We start from the raw sequence: 20,971 nt of genomic DNA on the forward strand, positions 1-20,971 counted from the left end.
TCAGACCAAAACTCCAGGACAGCTGGTAGCACCTAATGGCTGCCAGGAGTGTTATGCAATGGCTGCAGAAAATTCACTTCCATCTGCGCATGGAGAGAATAAAAATACAGAACTGAAGATGTCTCTGGTTTTGAGATATGCAGGAAAAAGCCAAATCTAAAGGCTATAATGTGTTGCGTCATGGTAAAAGATCACAGGAACAGAACTTCCTTTTGCCTAATATAGAAGGAGAAAGGAAGAGGAAAGAGTGCATACAAGTCTGATGTCTAATGAGATGTTTGACCCAAAATAATTCTATGACCTAAACATCAAAAGAAATATATATTTGGATATTGCTTTTATTAATTGAGCCAATTTCAACCCATTTTCCCATATTCTTAAATTTTCAATAAGTGAAACTGCAAATGAAGAGATTTTACTGATTTTCAGAAAGCTATACTGTTCAAACATCTGCAGCCACAGCACTTAAAGCAGGAGATAAAACTTTCACATGATAAATGACATGATAATGGCTCCATATAGTCCACAACTACAAAAGCTTGGCTTTTCTCCTCCTTCACTGTTAAATGATGGGGTCAAAAATAATAGCAAAGCTGCATGTAGAGTCACATCTTTCTCCTTCACCTTCCTATTCTCAAACCTCAAGCAATCCATTTTCTTGGGATGTGCTTGACTTTCTGCCATGGATGCTGGCATACCCCAGTGCTAGGGACAGAAATACAGCAGAATCTGAGACCTTTTCTGTTGATATACCATAGAGATCATCAATTCAGTTGCTCCACAAAGGCCATCTTATGCCAGCCCTGAGTCTTTTCTCAGTTGCTGCTGATCAGTGTCCAGCTCTGCCTGTTCTCCACTGGGGCAGGAGTGTGCATCATCACACTGCAAAGCCCAGCCTGTTCACTTCACCCTCCCCAGTATGCCCTACACACAGCTCTCTCCTTGTGTGCTCAGGAAGGACATCAGCAGGTACCAGTCTGTCACCACCAGGACAATTGCTACAAGGTACTCCCAGTTACATTTTTCCTCTCCCGTAACTTGAGAGCACTCAAGGACTGAATCAATAATTGTTCTGGCAACAGAAATAGCTTGTCCCAGAGCGGCCCCTCCTACCTGCTATGTTTGTATCTTCTTGCTCGGAAATCACCATCATGTGCAGTTCGGTATGACAGGCAAGATCATTCTCAGCTTTATTTTTTGAGATACACCTGGAGCAAACAGGAAGAAGAATGTTGAAATGCTCTGCATGGTCTTGAAGGCATCTGCTTCTCACCTGATGGTGGTGTATCCCTGCCAAGGACCTTGTTCTGAACAGAAATTTTCCACTGATTCTGCAAGGCAGTTTTGGAAGGAAGAGGAATTATCTTAACCTTCCCTTGAGGATCTTCATTTTCTCTCATCTATCATAGAATGCACTTCTATGAAACCCAAGTTTCTGTCCTAGTCAGAAGTAGGGATCAGAAGTCCCGTCTTTCAGGAGGCACTGCTTCTAGCAACTGGGTTCCCTGACAGTGTTCATCCTTACCAAGGATGGGAAACAGTTCAGGTTTCAGACACCTTTGCAGAGCATTTCTGAACATTTGCTTCTGGAGACAGCCCAATGTGCTTCTTTGCACTTTTCCCCAAGGGAATCTCTATGCCTGGCAAATTCACCATGGTATATACCACTAACACATCTCACAACAAACACTTGACAAAAAGAGCTAGTTCCCAGAACTGCTGTCCAGAGGGAGTTTGCCAGAGAAGAAACAATAGGCCATTTCCAGTGTCATAACTCTCTTGTTTCCTGCCTTCTCTGTAAAGTAGTCTTGGTTTGTACTTTGTAGAAATAACCAGGCTAACACCAAGAAGATGAAAGAAGAGACAGGATATGTCTGCAAAGCCGCTGATGTCATCAGCTGAGGCATAGGCAGAGCAATCACTGTGGAAACAGACATAAGGAGAAAATGTGATGAGTTAACAAAAGAAAAGGAGCTGAACGATTACATCATGTTTCTCAGGCAGTAGCTAATACAGTTGCTTTACAAACAAGTAGACCACTGTAACAATAAGTTAAAATTGGACAATTTTAGAATATGTAGACTGCACTCCTACCCTGACAAAAAGTTCCAGATGTTTTGCCAGCAAGATAGAAGATGTCCACCCTTTAAGCAGTAGTGCTAGCCATTTTTATCCTCCTTCCGTCATTATTTCTTGACTGGAGAAGACAGGAATCTCTGCCCAAGCTCCTCCACTGCTCATCAAACTCAGTACAGCAGCATCTCTTCCTCTCCCTTACAGTAACGCAAGAAGGTTCTTCCCCCTCTGCCCTTTAAAAACCAGACATCTTGTCAGTCTAACCAGAGCTAGCTAAGTCCCTCCATCTTCCCACTCAAACACTTCTCAATTCCCCTTTGGAACAGTTCTGCTTTACTGTGGTACAAGCACTCCCACCCCCAAATATTTCACTCAGCGTGGCTGAAAAAGAGAGAAATAAGATGTTATGAACAGAATCAACCTGCTGAAGGTCTCAGCTGCTGCCCCTTCATCTGAGTCTGGTATGATATACTGGCCACAGTTTCCACAAGTGTTTACATGGAAGTGGTTTGTTTTCCCTTGCCTGTCTGCTTGAGATTTGCTTTCTCTATTTGTTTGCTTCCTTCCCTCAGCTCTCATCCTAAGCAAAAGTTTATTTGCAGTGGTATGCAGATCTCTCTTTGACCATTATGAAACCATGCACAGGCTGTATTTCCTTTTTTCCTTTGTCTGAGCTGTCTTACAGCTAGGTGCAAAGACAAACATTAGTGCACTGCCCATTACATTCTGTCAATGTGACAGAAAGCTTTTTCATTCTTTTTTTCCTTTCTTCCTCCTCTCTTTCACTCTCTTTTTTTCACTGACCTCGAATAAGACTATCCAAAATCAGCAAGCAGTTGTATTATTCCCTCCTACCACACACTAGGCAAGACATTGACTTTTATCCTCTTCCAGGACATGCCATTGCCCTGCCCCGGGAGCTGTAAGAGCACATGGCACAGCAAGCCCTGCATAAGGCTGCTCCTCATCATGGTACAGGGCATTGTGGCACCCACGCACTTCTCAGAGCTGTGAGCTAAACCTTGCACCACAGACACTGTTTCTGCTGAGTCCCACTGGCTTTCCTTGCACTTCAGGCAAGAGCTTGCCTCCTACACAGAACTAGGGTAGGAGCTGCTACATGCTTCAAAGCCCTACTTTTCCCTTCCTGGATTCCAGCGAGGCAATGGACCTGAGTCTGCATAAGTGAAATGTGAAAGAGCAAGTCTACTTAAATATCACTGAAAGAAAGAGTCACGTTTCATAATGACAAAAGTAACTGCTGGTGTCATGATTCCCTTTCAGCTCAGTAAAATCACTAAAACTAAGAAGTTTAGAAAACTAAATTCCCTACTGGTTAAATGAGAGAAACTCTACTGCATTCAATACTTCTGCACTGATGCATGAGAAAGCTTGATGTCCATATTGTTTAAACCTTTAGGCTGGCACCTATGTAAGCTCTCAGAACCTGAATGCAATGTCCAACCATTGCTGAGAAGATTCAAGCTCTTAGCACCACACGGAACCAACAGATCAAACCCAATCACCCAAGCAAAAACTGCAGTGAACAGTACTGGGGACTTGACCTTCACATCTTAGAAATGTTTTCATAACTTAGAGATTCCTGTAATAATAATTTGTTGGTTACATATTCACATCAGGACTTTTTCTTCTATAACTAATGCAGCAATTCATCTGTGCTATATTATTTATTTTTTCACTCAATAAAAACTCCTACAGAATCAGAACAGTCCCTAATGAAAAAAGAAAGGAAAAAAATATAAACTAAATGTAGTCCTTGCTACAAACTTAGTACTATCCGAAATTCTACATCTACTTACTGCTAATAGGGAAACTATTAGAACATTTGGTCAAAGGTCAGGAAACAGCAGGGGCTACTTTGGAAGTTTGCTGTAGTGAATTAACAGCTACAAATGGAAATGTGATCGGAAAATATTTTTTCTGTGTCGAACAAGAATCACCTTACCAGGAAATCTCAGAAGAAACAGCCCATCAAGTCTGATCTTGAATGCACTAAAGTCAGTGGGAGCTACCCCAGTAGGTTCTCCACTCAAACAAATTATAACCAAAAATAAAACCTTTCTAGTACCAATGTTTTAATAGAGTACTTGACATTTTACTGATTTACACAAGATATTCAAAGGCCTGTGGGAGAGCAATCTCCCTTATCTTGCCAAAAGGCAAAAAATCACCTGCTTTGCATGGGGGAGAATTCCACCAGTGCTGGCATCTTGGAATGCAGCCATAGGGTAGGGAGGTACATTTGCACAGCAAATAAAGCAGTCAAATGCCTGGATTTTATTCTGAACCATAAACCAGTAAGGACTTAGATAAACTCCCAGTTCCATGCAATTATACCCAAGCTTCTTCCAATTCCCAGAACAATATAAATGGCACTCACAAAGCCTTCCCTACAACATACCTGAGAGTCACAGCTCAGACCTGCACCTTCAGACCTCCCTGAAGCTATTGTGCACCCAGGATCCTTTAAGAAACTGTAAACGTTAGCACAGGTTACAGGGTACCAGCAGTTGGCAGGCAATTTGATTTTTAGTTTGCATACTTTTTTTTCTTCAAAATCCTGTCTCAGCAAGCTGATCTGGACATACCATTCAAATTGTAAAGAGTTACAAGCATTTTTCTTTACAGATGGCCTTAGGACTTAGCTGGCAATAATGTCAATAACATTATGCAAAGATGCTACACCTGCCTATTTGCCAACAGAAAATTCATTATGCATTAACTACTGTATAGACACCAAATGGTGAAACCTCTCCTCAGTCTTTGCTCCTCTATTCACTTTCCAAACAGATTATACCTGTGGTTTTGGCAGATGCTTTCTGTTCTATTCCTGAACAGAGATCTCTATAGATCTGCTGTGTGTATAAATGCACATTTGTAAGAGAAGCACCTATAGATTCTGTGGCACAGAGGCAAGAAGATGCTAAAAAAAAGCTAATAAGAAAACTGAGGAAAAATTTCTGCACATTCCATTGTCTTTTCATTTACTGCCATCAAAAAACATTTGATCAGTGCTTCATTTATATTAATCACGCACACACAAGAGAGGATTGAAACCAGTAATGAATAGAAGTCAGGAGACCTCTGCAGACTCAGAGTTGTCCCCAGGGCTAGACTAGTTATATAAAAGAATGAAATTCAAATTATCAAATAAAATCGAGCCAAATACCAGAAATAGGCTCCTTAAAGTCAAACATAAAGAGACAAGAAAATAGGCTTTCAGAATGACCATGCTTACATTGCTCGTAAAGAAATGGATCCTGTGGGATGAAGAAATTCTGTGGAGTGATCTTTGGCCTCTTCATTCCTGGAAAGAGATATACAGATATGCCAGCAGACTCCTCCAACACCAACATCCCCACTTCTCCACAACACCAAAGTTTTAAGGCCCCTGCTCTTCTGCAGATGAGAGCTCCTCAGTGCTCGGCAGCCTCCCCAGAAACAAGGCAGAATGCACAGTACTGACTGCACTGTTGGAGCAATGTCTCCTGCAGCCCGCAGCTGTGACCCTCACAGGTTTACAGACAGGACTGCTTAGCCCTTGCCACTGTTAACTATCTCACAAATGTTGATATCTATTTTGGTGGGAAAGTTGTCCAAGGCAGGCATTGAGAGTACTAAAGAAATCCCCTGCATCACTTCCTCCGCTCCGCTCCATCCTCCACTTCCTCTGCTCTATTGCAGGGCAGCAAAACTGTAATGCTGTGGCAATTAATGCAGATTTATATGATTGCTCTGTCTTTGACATCATTGCTTCTCACAATTGCTTCATGCCCACTGAACAATTTAAAGAAAATCTGACAGCAGGATTCCAGCCAAAGTACATTCACCAAACGGCACAAAACCAGACAAGAAAAGGGGAGATTTTATAATGAAGAAAGTTATGGCGCAAGCGTCACTTAGATTTTACATTAGGGAATCCAGGCATAAGCTATGACCACAGGAGACTGGCATACCATTAGCTTTGCTGCTTGCACAATGCTGATAGCTGTGCCTTCAGAAGTGTTCAGCCCTTTGGTTATTTGTCTGGGGAAAGTGGGTATGACATCACCACAGGAAGTCCAAATAAGCTGATAACCTCGCTGTGTTTTCACACCTGGGGAAACTTGCTGTCTTTTAAGAATGTCAGGCCACCATCAGCTTTGCTTGAGACTGGCCAAAGGCTGAGTGGGAAGTTGCTGGGAAAATGGTGACACAGTATAACGGATAACTGTATTAGTCACTGATATTATTCTGTTTAGACAGAGATTACCAAAATATAACAGCAGTAATTTGTTAAAAAGTGAAGTTAGTGCTGGAATTGTTTAATGAGTAATCAGCTCCTATAAACACAGCTTTCTCAGAATCTGTATATAATTTATATATAATTTGTCAGGGAAGAACAAGCTTCTTACAGATGGCCGTTCAAAATGCAATGATTTAAGCATTGCAGCATTAGGGAAAAGTCACACGCTGTACAAGAAAGCTTGAATTACTCTCTACAGAAAACTTGTCTCCATTTATCAAGCTCTCATCTTCCTCTGCCTTTTCCTGTCCTGGCAGTAACTAATCAAACTTACATTCAGCTCCCTTTGCTTCAAAGAAAGTCAGTGTGAAGGAGAAGAGGCACTACAATGATTCAGCAAAACCAGAAGCAGTGTAATTATCCCTCACTACCTCATGGTTTCTCCAGCATTGGTAAGAAAGTTCATACTGTATTTTTTCAATACAAATCTCTGGTGGCAAGGGAACCCTGAGGTTGCCAGTCACAGACTCCTTCTACCGGCACACTGCTCCAGGCCACAATGGCAGACCACACCAAGACATAGCACCACAGCAAAGTCAAAGCATTATGGACTGACTGCAGCCTCCATTCCCCCACACCATTCAGAGAAAGGAGATGGGACAGGGTTGGATGAGGTGACAGCATTTGTAGTTTGCTTTTAGTTCTTGCTGCTCTAGTTTGTAAGTAATAAGCAATAAATTACATTCATCTCTACATTAAGTCTGTTTTGACCGTGACAGTAATTGGTGAGCGATATCCCCATCCTTATCTCAACCTGTGAGCCTTTTTCATAATATTTTCTCTCCTAGTTCTTTTGAGAAAGGGAAATGAGAAAGCAGCACAGTGAAACTGAGTTGTCAGAGTGACACCACTCAGCTGTGGGCCTTTGTAGCTGGGTTGGGCATGTCACAGGCAGATCAGACAGAGTATCCCAACAGCACAAAAACATCTGCTGCTTTGCAGCTGTGCCAAGATTTATGGTGCAGGTTCTGCCCATGCATCAACATTGCCCTCAGTTTCCCAAAGCTACCTATTCTTTCCTCGAGTCCTCTGATCTTATTTAAACACAGCTGTGCTCTCTGTTTTTCACATTTTTCTTCCCTCCTTCATTTCTAATCATTTACACCTAGATCTTGACCTCAAATGCCTCCCTGGATTGTGACTTTGTGAGTTACTTCCCTTAGTCCCCCCCCAGCTCTTGGTTTTGCAATTGGCCTTCAACATCACAGCACGCTGGTGCTCAGCCAGAACCTCTCCCTGTGCCACACTAAGCCTTAACTTCCTGCTGGATCTGGTCCCACACCACAAGCCCTGCTCAAGAACCAGCCAGAGCTGGCAGACCGGTTCATACTGTGGTGAGATGCCTCTGGGTAGCAGGGCCTCAGCAAGAGATGTGGTATCAAGTAAATGGTGTCTGACGCAGGGTGCTCCCAGGAAAACTCCCTGCCTGGACAGCAGGCTTCCCTGACTCTCTGAAGATACCTTTCTCTGTCTGCATGACCTGGATCCATCTCCATTTGTGGCTTGCACAAATCCTGACATTTATGAGTGCTGTATAACACTAACTGTGAAAAGGTACTTGAGGAATCTTCTTTCTCCACTGCACCTCACTCCCCTGCTCCTTGATCCATCTTGCTCACACAAAAAGTCCAAGGATCACAGGATCAATAAAGCTATACCAAACTCATACATGCTCCAGAAAAGCAGCATTCATTTTCCTACAGACATAGTTCACTCAGGATCTGCACTACTCAAGACCATTCATTAAGTACTAGCCACTACAAAGGATGGCCCAAGCAGATAGGCACGGTTCTTTGAGTGAACTGATAAAACATAGAGCTGATGAGGAAAAGATAAAAGGTTTTATTTTCTTACTTCAGGAGTACAGCCAAAGCTAGATAAGCACTGGTGGATAATCTATAGCTACAGACAACAGGAAGCCACCCTCTCAAACCATGAAGGTGAATCCTTCTGTGGCTATCATGAATCAGGACCCTGTGAAAGGTGCCATGAGCTCTTGCAAACACATATCAAAAGGGTAAAGCATGAGGTGAGAATGTTGAAGGCTATATGAAAAGTTGAACCATAATAAGATCCCCAGAGCAGTCATCTTCACCTCTCCAAGACCTTTACTCATCCCTGCTTCATGGGCCCTACCAATTCAGCCAGCGTTCTAAACAACAGGTTCCATGATCCTGTGAACCATCAGCAGGCCACAAGACTTATTTTGTGTCTGAAATATCAGCAAGACTCCACCCAGAACTTAATCCAGCATGGTATCTGTGCAGTACCTGAATACTGCATGCAACCTAACACCAAATAAAGTCAGTGGTAAGCAACACGTTTTATTCTACAGAGAGAGGCTGGCAGAAGCTTAGCAATAACAAAGATCTGTGCTGTGGTTTTGTGGCAGCATTCACCAACAGTTTTTGGGAGGAGGGTAAAGATGAACATCACTTTCACAATGACAAGATGAGAATAATTACTAGTTCTAACATTGTTTACAAAAGCCTCTTCCCGAGACAGTAACTGGTCTGAGAAACAGAAGCTGAACCACCAAGAAAATGGACCAAAAATCCCTTACAAGGGAACAGACTATACACCAGACAGTCTATGACAAAACACATCCATAATTCAAGCCAGCACAAAACTTTCATTATCATATGATCTTAATAAATGGGCCAAGGAAAAATAGATCTAACTACAACCACACCTTACACCATCCCAAAATTTTTCAGCTGGCATATCCATTGTGCATGCATGTTACAGCTGTTTGTCTGAGCATAGCTTCATTGTTTTCTGGGCTTCTACATTCTGTGCAAATCCTGCCACATCTTTCAGCTCTCTTTTCTCAGCTTAGGCAAGATAAACAACCACCCACTGAATGCCCATGTTCTCCTCACTCTGGGGACTGAGTTGCAGATCAGATCTTACTGATTCAACCTACATTAACAGGCAGGAATTCCTAAAGATGCTGCCTGCGTTTGCTAGGAACACTGCCACAGGCACCATAAAGTTCTTGGTCCTGCATGACACCTCTGCCCTCCACACACATCTCTCAGAGCTGTGGAGCCTCATACACAGAGCTTTCCTGCTGATGTCCTCTCTTGGTCAAGCAGAAGTGCTTGGAAAGAACTTTTAGCATTTTGATCCTGTGACACACAACAAAGTGGATGGATGACTGAACTCATGGTATCCTATTTAATTGGCAGGTTGGTATATCTCATAAGTAGCAGGGGCATTAGCGCAGCACTTCACCCATCATCATCTGCCATAGTCTCTTCCATTGTGCAAGGCAAAGATTTAGGTGTCTAAGTTCCTCTGTGCCAGCCCATTGCATCCCTAAATACACTGCTGAGGGAGGTCTCACTCTTGAATGAATCTTAAGCCTTACTTCAAAAAAGCTCGAAACTTAAACCAGACTAAACACAAACAAAAATCAAATTTGTTCATAACATCCAGGACAGTCAGAATTTTTTAGTTCTCACAGAAGTCTGAGGGTATCATAAAATCCTTGTTCTGGTATTCACATGCTTATTTTCAGATGAGATTTAAATGTACTGCCCTTAACTGGTACCTGAAGCAAGTGGCCAACTCAGATCATTAGTTTGAGATGACTGTTTCCCTAGAATTTTTTAAAATATGCTTTACCACATTCTGCGTGTATTTTGCTACATCATCTCCACAGAACATTTTCACAGACAGGTGGGAAACACCCCAGTCTCTCTGAGGAGACACTCAGAAATTTTTCAGATACATGAGGGTTAAAATAATTTTAAAAAAAAAAAAAAAAAAAAAAAGGAAAAAAAAAAAAAAGACACGTTTTCTACCCACCAACAAGGGATTTGAAGCTGCTTCACATCACTCCTGTGTCTTTTTCCCTTGCCACCTGGTCTGACTCTTACCTCCTTAGCATTCACTGTCTTCTTCCTTCTGTAGCTGAGACAATCTGGGGAACAGAGAGCCATGAGCCTTTGCCCTTGTGAGTCAGAAAGGACCAAGACTACTCCATGTCAAGAGAGCTTCAGGAAATTTTGACCTTCTAATTTAGGAACACAGTTCTGAGTTACTTAAAAGTGGCTCAAATGTAGGACATTTTTAATTAGAAAAACAGCATGTTTGTTACAAACTCAGAGACTACACACTGTTGGTTTATTAGGCCCTGATGTGCAGAAGCAAGAAACCAACTGAAAGAAAATAACATCAGAATATTTTTAACACTGCAAACAAACTCATTTTCAATCCCTAGTGTTAATTTTTCCCTTTCATTTATCTATTCTAAGACTTAATCCACTTTTTTTTCTTTCTTTTTTAAAAAAAAAACAAACAAAAACCTATTCTGATCTATACTCCTAACCTTAAGGAACAATTGACCTTTAAGTATTTGTAGCAGACTCTGTGTGATGCCTTTCACAAGGGACTGGCTCTGGATTTTTACTTTTAAGTTTTACACAGCGAGCAAAGCAGTCTATTTTGTAGCATTGTGTAGTTTGGCAGGAGATCTTGTGTTGCTTTTAAAGCTGTGTGCAAAGTGTATGGGATCTTGGATGTCTTCTCTGGCCAAGCTCCTAATATTCTTATTTAATAGCATGTTGTATGCATTTACACAGATATGTGCATAAACTATGTATATAACCTTTCTGAAGTACAGTTTCTTTTGGTGTGTGGTCTGCAGAGAAGAGTAGTTGAAGTTTGCCCTCAGTGCAATTTAATGTCACACTTCAGCAAGGCTTTTGATACTGTCTCCCATGATATCCTGATATGGAAGCTGAGAAAGTGTGGGATAGATGAATGGACTGGTGAGATGGGTTGAGAACTGGCTGATTAACTGAGCTCAGAGGGTTATGATCAGCGATGCAGAGTCTGGTTGGAGACTTATCACTAGTAATGTTCCCTGGAGGTCGGTGCTATGGCAATTGAGGACTTGCTCAAATACAACACCTGTGGGCACAGAAACAAATGAAAGCTGATGCTTACCTTTGGAAGGCCTCAGATACACAGAGATCTCCAGCAAGATCTGCTTGCTTCCACTGCCAGCCCTGAAATGAGGTCTGGGAAGGGGTGGGTTTTACTTCCCAGGAAAAAAGAAAAAAAAGGGAAGGGGAAGGGAAAGGGAAAGGGGAAAGGGGAAAGGGGAAAGGGGAAAGGGGAAAGGGGAAAGGGGAAAGGGGAAAGGGGAAAGGGGAAAGGGGAAAGGGGAAAGGGGAAAGGGGAAAGGGGAAAGGGGAAAGGGGAAAGGGGAAAGGGGAAAGGGGAAAGGGGAAAGGGGAAAGGGGAAAGGGGAAAGGGGAAAGGGGAAAGGGGAAAGGGGAAAGGGGAAAGGGGAAAGGGGAAAGGGGAAAGGGAAAGAAAATCCCAAACCCTCATAGCAAGGACATGTACAACATTGGTATTTTATCTCACCATTAAACCAAATAAAAATAGAAATCAGAACCAAAGAAAATGCTTCCAGACTTCTTTGTCAGTTCAGCAGTCGTTTACCACCATTGTCACTTGTAAGACCTTCACTGACACAGGTACCCTGTTGAGCAGGGTGAAACATCCCCTGTCTTGTAATTCTATCAGAATTGTGGAAATAAAACTAATTTCCAAATACTTCTCTAAGATTCTCGAACGCCTGGACCACCAAAGCAAAATGCACTGAGTGTCCAACATTTCATCTAGCTGTCTGAAATATTAAAACAAACTTTTCCTGTATGTTGCATTTGAATACATTCTTCTCTGTATGTGCTTCAGAGTGCTCGCCCCAATTAGCAACAGTAGTTATATATTACTGCTATTTACAGATCCCCATGAGAATGCATGGAAGTATTCCATCTGAAGGTTTAGGTGACATCCAAAACTACTGGGCAGCAGATGAAATAGAAACGCTGTTCAGCTCCCTGGCCATTTTCTCTAGACCATGCCTCTAACAAGAACAATGGACTTGCACACTTTGTTGAACTACAGTAGGACAGGACAGTGATTAAAGTAATGAAGCATAGTGCAGTATCTCTCTTGTAACATACATTAAACAGGATATGGAATATAAAGGGAAAGGAGATGAATTTTGTACAGCTCACCTTAACTAAGTCGTGTCCTGATGGAAATCAATTTGAATACTAAAAACACAAAGAAAAGTTGTCTGACCTTACAACTCAAGCCCAGCTGCACTGTCCTGGGTCTGTTAGTTCTGGTTGTTCACATACATTCTCCTATTCATCCATCACTTTGTATCTTGTAAATGCTTAACAGCAAATCCTATGAACAATAAGAATTACATTTTAGTACCTTTCCAGACATCTGCCAGCCAGCACACAAGTTCCAGTCTACCCAAAGGCTTTTGAATTTCAGGCTGTTCCACTGGATTCCACTGTGTTTTATTAAGTTAAGACCATGGGGCACCATGCTTTTGCCGGCCGCTTGTTTTACTTTGGTCTGTAGACCCCCTGAGCAGTGAAGGTCAGAATGTTTGTTCCAAGTCTTATTTTTCTTTTAATGCAAGCCTCTCTTCAAAATTTCATTTCAAGTGTAATTCAAGTCCCTAATTCCAATCTAGAGTCCACATGCCTAACTGCCATGGCCCCAGGCTGGCCCTAACAAGGCCTGGCTGTGCTAAATAAGCAGCGATACCCAGGTTCTGTGGGGCTGTGGCTGCTCAGGCAGAGCTGTACATTTTCAGGAGCTCAGAGCATACAACTCCTAACAACGTTCTCAAAAACAATACAAAGATCTGACAATATTTCCAGCTTTCAGCAGAGTCAGCTTACAGTACTTAAATAAGAGGAAGATCAGACAATCTACACTTCACTCTGCTGGGAACCGACGGATATTTTTGAGGGGAAAAAAAAAAAAAAAAAAAAAAAAAAAAGAGAGGCCACTTTTAAAAAGCAACTAAAAGATTCCCAGTTGTTTACTATATTGTTAATAAAATGAAGTTTCAAGAACACTCACGAAGGAGAACTGGGAAATTACCTAACATTTTCAAAATTATTTCCCGTCTATGTTCCTGCTCATACTTACAATCAAATCCACCTTATGTAACAGAAGGAAGAGTTGTAGTCCACAGCATTGGACAGTGGCTCATTTATAGCAATTAAGTAAAACAATACAAATGAAGGAAAATAGGACAAGAAACCATCTGGAAGATCCAGCTGGTAGAGAAGGTAACTTAAATTCACAAGGGAATGCTGCTTCAACTTTTCCATTTAGTATCAGATATGTTTGACTAAATCACCATAGCTTCCCTCATTAGAAATCCAAGTACTAGCTTTCCTAATTTATTAGTAATTCTGTTCATAGTTTGTGTGCATCTTCTTCCCTAAAGTCACAAAATGCACAATTCACCAGGAACTGAACTAAAAGCTCTGAAGGGATCAAAGAAAGGAGCTAAATGCAAACACAGGGTAACAGTGGAGGTTGACAGCAAGCTGCTGATAGGGCAGAAAGACATTCCACGCAACACACAGCAGGTCTGTACCACCACACCCTAACCAGCCTGGTTTTCTTCCCAGGGCTGTACAGAATTAAGCAAGAGCCAAAAATGACATGTAAACGCTTCCTCTTTGAGTACAAAACTCTGAGTCTATAAAGATATTAATGCTTGTCTCTTTAGACTGCTCTTTCTGTTGATGAGGATGACTGAAAAACGTCCTGAGAATTATCTTTTAACCTTTCACGATCTTTAACCTCATTCATTTTCCTAATATAGCTGAATCTTCCTTTATTTCACTTGAACTTACTATTTCTACCTACTTACAGTAGATAAAGGAGGGGAGGAAATGTGGTTTCCTCTATATTTGAAGCATCCCTTTAAGCATTTGAATACCAGTATGCCTCCATTAGTCTTCTTTTTTGATCAACTAGCTCCAAAATGTCATTTATTTCCCATCTTTTCTCAGAGGTCATGTATCCCAGAAACTCTCTCATTGCTGTGCCTCTTCTCTGAATTATGTCAAAACAGCCCACATACTTCTTGAAGCCATGCTTCACCAACTAAACAGTACTGCTGCTGAAAAGTGAAAAACCTTCATGTACTCTTCAAGCTAGGCTTCTTGTTTATATGAATAAGGATTTGTCACTTGCATAGCAGAAGTACTGTTGACGCAATTTTATGTTTTCACAAACTCAGTCCTTGTTCTACCATTTAACTATTGACTCTCCTCCAACATGTTACTGACTGTTCTTTGTGTCTGATTCAATTAAAATCTCATCCTTTATGCATCCTGCAGTAGGCTAACATACATCACATTTCCCTGATTTACTTAACTGAGCAACATCAAAAGCCTTAGTAAAATCAAAACCTCCAAAACATACTCCTTCCTCCATACTCAGAAGGCCGATTTCACGAGGTCTTAGAAGTAAAATAGGCTTACATGCTTAGAAATAGTTTCATAGCTTATTATGACTTTAAATTAATCTGAAGAGTCTTCAGTTCTACATTCCTACTGTCCTTGTCTCTGTCATGGAAAAAAAAAATACAAAAGAGGGCCTGAGCAGACGATACAAGCAAGTATTCAGCTCAACTACGAGCAGTTTAGCAGATGAAGTCACTGAACTCAGCATACAAGGAGACAGCAGAAAAAAATAATTACTGAATTAAACTAGGACTGGTTTACTGCAACAATGCAGAACCTATTGGAAGCTAACACATTTCACAGCTAAATGCTAGACAACAAACATTCAAAAGGATAGAGTAGAAAGCCACATCAAAAGCCAATGAAAATTGTTAGGTCAGTGCTGAAAAATTGTTTCTAAATTGTGTTCTAGAAATGGATTTAACAATCAGAGGACATCCTGTCATTTCCAGGAAAACATAAAATCTTATTTTATCCTGCTTATTCCTGGCAAGTAAAAGTAAAATTATATTTCTAAACCTGTTTTGAATTCAAAGAGCCCAAGAATTCTGTCTGGATACTAAGTGAAAAGCCAAGCACCTTCTTGAACAGGAAAGCAATTGGCTCATTACTTCTGTTTTGAAAATTGATTTTAATGGGCAGAGTAGATTCTCTCTCAACTCCCTATAGAAGTGCTTCAGTCCCTACTGTTAAGTACGTTACAGCCAATTTTCTTTCCATACAGATAACCTTACTACTATGATAATGAAATATTTCCATTTGCATATATTATATCCCATGAAATCATTAAAGAAGTTAACCAGTTGAAAGATTACAGTTCAGCTGCATTCGAATCATGGAATTCCTGAAGCAAGAGGTGGTTCCTAGAGGCCCTCTTCTCCAAATTCTGCTCAGGGCAGGGATAGCTTTGGAGTCAGATCACACTGCTCAGAACCTTGCCCAGTTATAGTCTGGAACTCTGGCTCATGTTCTTATTCCCATAGTTATTTCATCACTAAACCCTTTTTCAGAGGAATGTTGTTGAATTTGTCAGGTCGCTTGGCTCTAGCACACATAGCAGCCGTGATGAACACTGGATGTCACTGTACCTCATTACTGAACCATCGGCACTCTACTCGCCACATACCTTTTAAATTTTGTTCAAGCAGACACTTCTTAAAGAAATACTGCCAGCATATTTGTGAAGAATTGAAATGGTTAAGTAGTGTCTGATCAAAATGAAGAGTTCCTTCTCCTGCCTTCATGCTTACAGAATGACCTACAAATGCCTTCCAAACAGTATTGGAACTACACCTTCGACACATTTTTATGGTGTTATTCAGTAAAGAAAGAAATCTTTAGGGGACTCATATCAAACAAGGCAGCCAGGATTTGGCATCAGCAAGCTATTTGAAAAACTTCTCAGTTTTACTTAGAGCAATGAAGATCTGTCTGCTGAATAACTGCGCTGTGCAAAGTGCCCTTGGGGTAAGAATATGTTCTGGAGTATTGCACTGTTGGAATGGAAAGTATGAATGCCTCGGAATGCTGACAAAGTACACGTAGGAGTGTAAAACAATTATATTCCAACTGTTCCATAAACCTACTTGCATTTCAGTCACCCAACATTAGCTTGCAAAAACAAGTCTGATAAAGGCAGGTCTTCCGGTAGCATTCATGGCACTGCTGGAGGGATGCGTGGGTAGATAACTATTCTCATTAGCAAAATTTCTATTCACCTTGTTTATTCATTCTAGCTCATTCATGTACTCATTCTAGTTTCAAGAAATGGGGAAACTTTATAAACTAAGAGCAGTCCTCCAACATTATTCTCCATATATTAGGGCACACAAGAAGGTATCAGGCTCAGAGCTCTTAGATTTATTTATCTCTTCTCTCTTGATCTCTATGCAGGAGGATGAACCTTACATATTAAAATACAATATTTTATCCACTACAGATTTACAGCAAACAATAATTTCATGGGATCAAAAATAAAAATAGAAATAGAAATGCAGAGCTCATTTCAGTACCCAGAAATCACTATCATTATTTATATGTATATATGCAGTGCAATGAATCATCCAGGTAGGCTTGAAAAGACTCAGCTTCCTCCAAAGAGTAAAATTATTGGGCCCATCCTTTTTTCTACCAACTGTGGCTGCTTTTCATCCGCACTGCTACCAAAAGCACAGCTAGATAGATACACATTAGAATGGCTGAATTGCATTTTATTCCTCTTGGACAACTTACTGTCTGACAAAGTATCTCTTCTTCTCACATTCATAATGTCATCCTAATCAACACTGCAACCATGTTAATGTATTTGCAGAGAGACATACTCTATAGAAGCTTTCAACCTTATAACTCCCTCAATAGGATTGCTTGCATTTTCCTTGAGAGGTGGGGAATAAAGAGAAACCTAGATATACAATATGATACCCGGAAAAGCAGTATCTGAGAGTAGGTGTCAGATCCACTGATACAGAATACCTCACTGAGGAAATGATACATTGCTAATAATTCAACTGAGGGAACATCTCATTAATAACCTTATAAGAGCAAACAACTATCCTGACTACAAAAGAGAATTCCACTGTGTAGAGTCCAGCCTCTTGGCTCTTAACAAAAAGGAAACTTTTAATAGCTTGGCACAGGCATGATCACCAAAAGAGACAATTTGATGACTCACTGCACATGTTGAGATCCAAACAGAAGGGCATGTCCACAGAGGAAACATCTGGGAAGATCAAGGGCTTACCACCTTGTTTGGTTCTGAAAACCGAAACTTTTCAAGACTGCCTTCCACTCATAGTTAGGCAAAAGTCTTCATAGCAGGAGACTAATTTTCCCAAAAAGTAGAAGTTTAATTGTACTTGTTGAATAGATATATCTGTTACAGTGTACTCTGTTGCCAGAGATACAATTATGCCAAGGAAATTTCTTTGTTATCAAAATTATTAATATTAACATCAAAAGGTACTGTCTTCTGTGCCATGAAAATTGAAACCAAATGGATTTCATTTTCTAAAATTCAAGGCTTACTTGCCCAATTACTCTGTCTCAGCTCAAGCTTGGGAATGTTTAGTAAGTGGTGGAAGAAACAGCTGGAAGCACACTGAGTCTTTGAAAACTACAGATGAAGCAAATGCAGACAAATTTCTCAAACTTTATAGTGTTCACTTTTCAAATTAAATTTAATTCAGTGCTGGCTTGCAGCTGTCCCTAAATGTTGTTCTCAGTAGGCTGACCACTCTGCAAGGATTTTCTCTGATAAAGATCTCGTGCCTTTTACTAATGTTTCTCACAAGAACCATAACAATTTGGTTGTCCCTGCTGACCAGGAGCTCCAGGACACATCCATTGCTGTCAGAATGGAGATGGTCAGAACATCAGGGGAGCAACTCAATACCTTTTTAAAGCAATATTCACTTATACAACCAGAAAAAAAAACACTTTGTTCTTAACTCTCACCTTGCTTGGTAATGGCACTGGGGTTGTCAGCAGAATACAATGAACACTCTGTCACCTGCTACGAGGGGGAACGTAGCCACTGAAGAAGAAAACTTCAAACATTAAATTCATCATCTTTGCTGTCATACAAGGGAGAGGCACACATCCAAAGGAACAGGAGAAAGTTTGGAAAAGAAGTAACTATTCCATAGCTTCCAATTCATTAGGTTATTGAACTGTATAATATAAGAACAACATTTCCAAAAAAGCAGCTTTGAAATGCACAGCTGGAGTTCATATGTAGAGTTAGCAAGCACCTGGGGAAGTAGCTGTGTTCTGGGGAAAATTTCATTACAGAACTATGAACCTACACTGTTTTCAATAAATTAAAATATTTAGACATAACAGCAGTCACTGATTCATGCAATATTTGCTGAAAATATTAATTTTATTTATAATTAGTATAGCTTATAATTAAAGAAAGCTATGCAATTTGTCAGTAAACATTGCCTTCGTAGGAAAAGGCAGCAAAGTTTGGATTTTATTGTATACACATAAACGTCTGTTCATTGCTTCTTACTGTTATTATCGTTGCCAAAACCAGCAATAACATAATCACCCCCCACTTAAAAAGCATGTAATCGTCTTGCATATACATCAGTCTTTCTATGACATATTTACTAAGGAACAAACATAATCCCGTAGAAAATGAATTTCCAAAATGGGTATGCAGGAACTACAAGAAAATTAATACAATGTTTTGCATCACCAAATAAAATTAAGTAACACTTTTTCATATAACATTATAGCCTAGTGCTACAAATTTCTGAGAGAAAATGGTGTGCTGCATCAGTGTTCTGTCAATAGGACAACTGCTAGGAATAAGGATGCTGAGAAAACGGAATAGAAACTGTGAGCCTGGATTCAGAACTACTGGTCTTGGTAAAATTATGATAGCAGCAGCCATAGAATTTCCTTAAGAAACAGAAAATGGAAATATGAGTCTAAAAAGCATACGTTTTAAAATAGTACTGGTAATAGTAGTAACACCTTGATCACTAGGAAATCTACTGTGATAATACTAAGGAACAGCTCACAATCGAGATGATTTTCTAATAAACTATTATCTGTACAGACAATTATTTTGTAGTAAATCCTCATTCCTAAAGCAACAGGCAAAAAGTTTGCTGCACTCAGTACACCTTGCCTTTCTTTTCAAATGAACAGGGTAAGGAAATACTGTTCATGATACATCTCATATGGTGGAGATCCCAGAGTAGAAAACTTATGACAATACAGTGTTGAAAACATTTGTTACATTTCTCTCAAAGCCAAGAATAAAAGTACAAAAATGACAGGAACCAATCCAGATGAATGTGCCAATCGTGTCTATAGTATAACTCAACAGCATTGTCCCATCTTTTATCCCCAGCTTAGTACACCTCTAAATTTAACTCACGTGGATTTCTTTAAAATACTTATGAAAAAAAGACAGACTTACCATGTTGCTGAAAGGCATTCTTCTGTTGCGCCTTAAGCACAAGCTGAAGGTCAAGTCCCCACTCCCTGTAAAATCTGGTCCATCACTGTTATGTCCAAACAGGGAAAGAGGCAGGCTGTGAGTCCTACCTGAAAGGCAACAAGCACCACACCCATTAAAAGTTCACAGTAAAACTGGCACACAGCTGCAGAAGTGCTTTTCTTTTATCTCAAGGGTAAGGAACTCTGGGAAACATAATCCATATCTGGCCTAAATTAATGTTTTTGCTCATATGAGGGAACAGAGAAGAGCACTTCAGCAGCCAGATGGCTGCAATGGAGTTTCCACTGACCATGTTAGAAGGGGCTTAGAACACCCTGAGCAGCCTGTCCTCTCATACACTGCTCCCATTTGGCTTCCAGAATGGAAAGAGGTGTCAAAGAAGATGCCAGAAGATGGACCTGAGGGATCAGCTGAATGAATGATCCATAATGCAGCTCAGAAGCTCTGGCCTGGCACACCTCCTTAACACTCGGCTTACCATTCATTTTCTGGCAAATAGTTGCTACATATCCTACAGAGAAGCAGGGCAAAAAACATTAGTACCACTGAAGTAAACATGAATATTACCACAGCTCCATCTGGAGCAAAGCACAGCCCAGAAGGGTTCTTTGAAAGTGGCTTTCTCAAGACCATTTTTTGGGGCATTTTGTTTGTGTATTTAATGATGAGCTAAATTTCAAAAGTCTCAAGAAATACACCAAACTGTTTGCTAGGGCTGGTTGTACGTAGTTCTTTAAAAAGAGGAGGCAACAATTTACTTGTTTCACCCTTAGAACAACTTTGGAGGCCAACTCCTTATTCATCTTTCAAAGAAAGCCCTGCGTTCTCCTTGCAGACAATCAGAATGCTTCCAAAATACACATACTTCTCGCTGTTTAAGGTTTCCTTGGAAATACAGCTTTTCACTAAAATCTATTTAATTTAAAAAATGAAGAAAATATTAATCTATTACCAGTGGCACAAGTTTTGACGTAGTCAATGCTGTAATTTTCAGCATTTTTCTTTTGGAAAACAAGTAAGACAAAACCATAGTCAGAAGGCCACCTCCCTGGGGAAAACATGTTAAGGCAGAGGTGATGAAGGACTCAACTGAAGGAATGAATGGGTCAGGCTTCAGGCAGCACACAGTCAAGTCTTCATTCTTCTCTTCTTCTAAAAGGCATGTATTTGATCTCCTAGATGGAAGGAAATCTGTTGCTCTTCAGTTTGTTACTGGCCAACTAAGAAAAGTCTGAGAATGACCTAAATTGACAGAAAGATTCAGACCTTTAACAAGAGAGGAAAGAAGCAGCCCAGCTG

The 20,971-nt window shown here is 40.5% G+C and overlaps 1 long non-coding RNA gene across 2 annotated transcripts in view; it reads right to left on the reverse strand.

Moving 5' to 3' along the window:
* LOC107315927 (uncharacterized) overlaps positions 1 to 20,096 on the reverse strand; it is a 33,251-nt gene extending 13,155 nt beyond the window's left edge. The window contains exons 1-7 of one of the 2 annotated variants that reach the window (XR_014948872.1): positions 19,631 to 20,096; positions 18,151 to 18,229; positions 12,491 to 12,601; positions 10,196 to 11,412; positions 5,336 to 5,404; positions 4,499 to 4,571; positions 1,114 to 1,208 (exon numbers count right to left, since the gene is read on the reverse strand). This is a non-coding gene — a long non-coding RNA (uncharacterized LOC107315927). Of the gene's footprint in view, positions 1 to 1,113; positions 1,922 to 4,498; positions 4,572 to 5,335; positions 5,405 to 10,195; positions 11,413 to 12,490; positions 12,602 to 18,150; positions 18,230 to 19,630 lie in introns of both variants that reach the window. The other variant, XR_014948873.1, reaches the window with a different exon arrangement.
* Positions 20,097 to 20,971: the final 875 nt, after the last annotated feature.

This window comes from Coturnix japonica, chromosome 8, assembly GCF_054131305.1.
Source record: "Coturnix japonica strain WE chromosome 8, WE-NBRP24, whole genome shotgun sequence".
Lineage (NCBI taxonomy): Eukaryota > Metazoa > Chordata > Aves > Galliformes > Phasianidae > Coturnix > Coturnix japonica.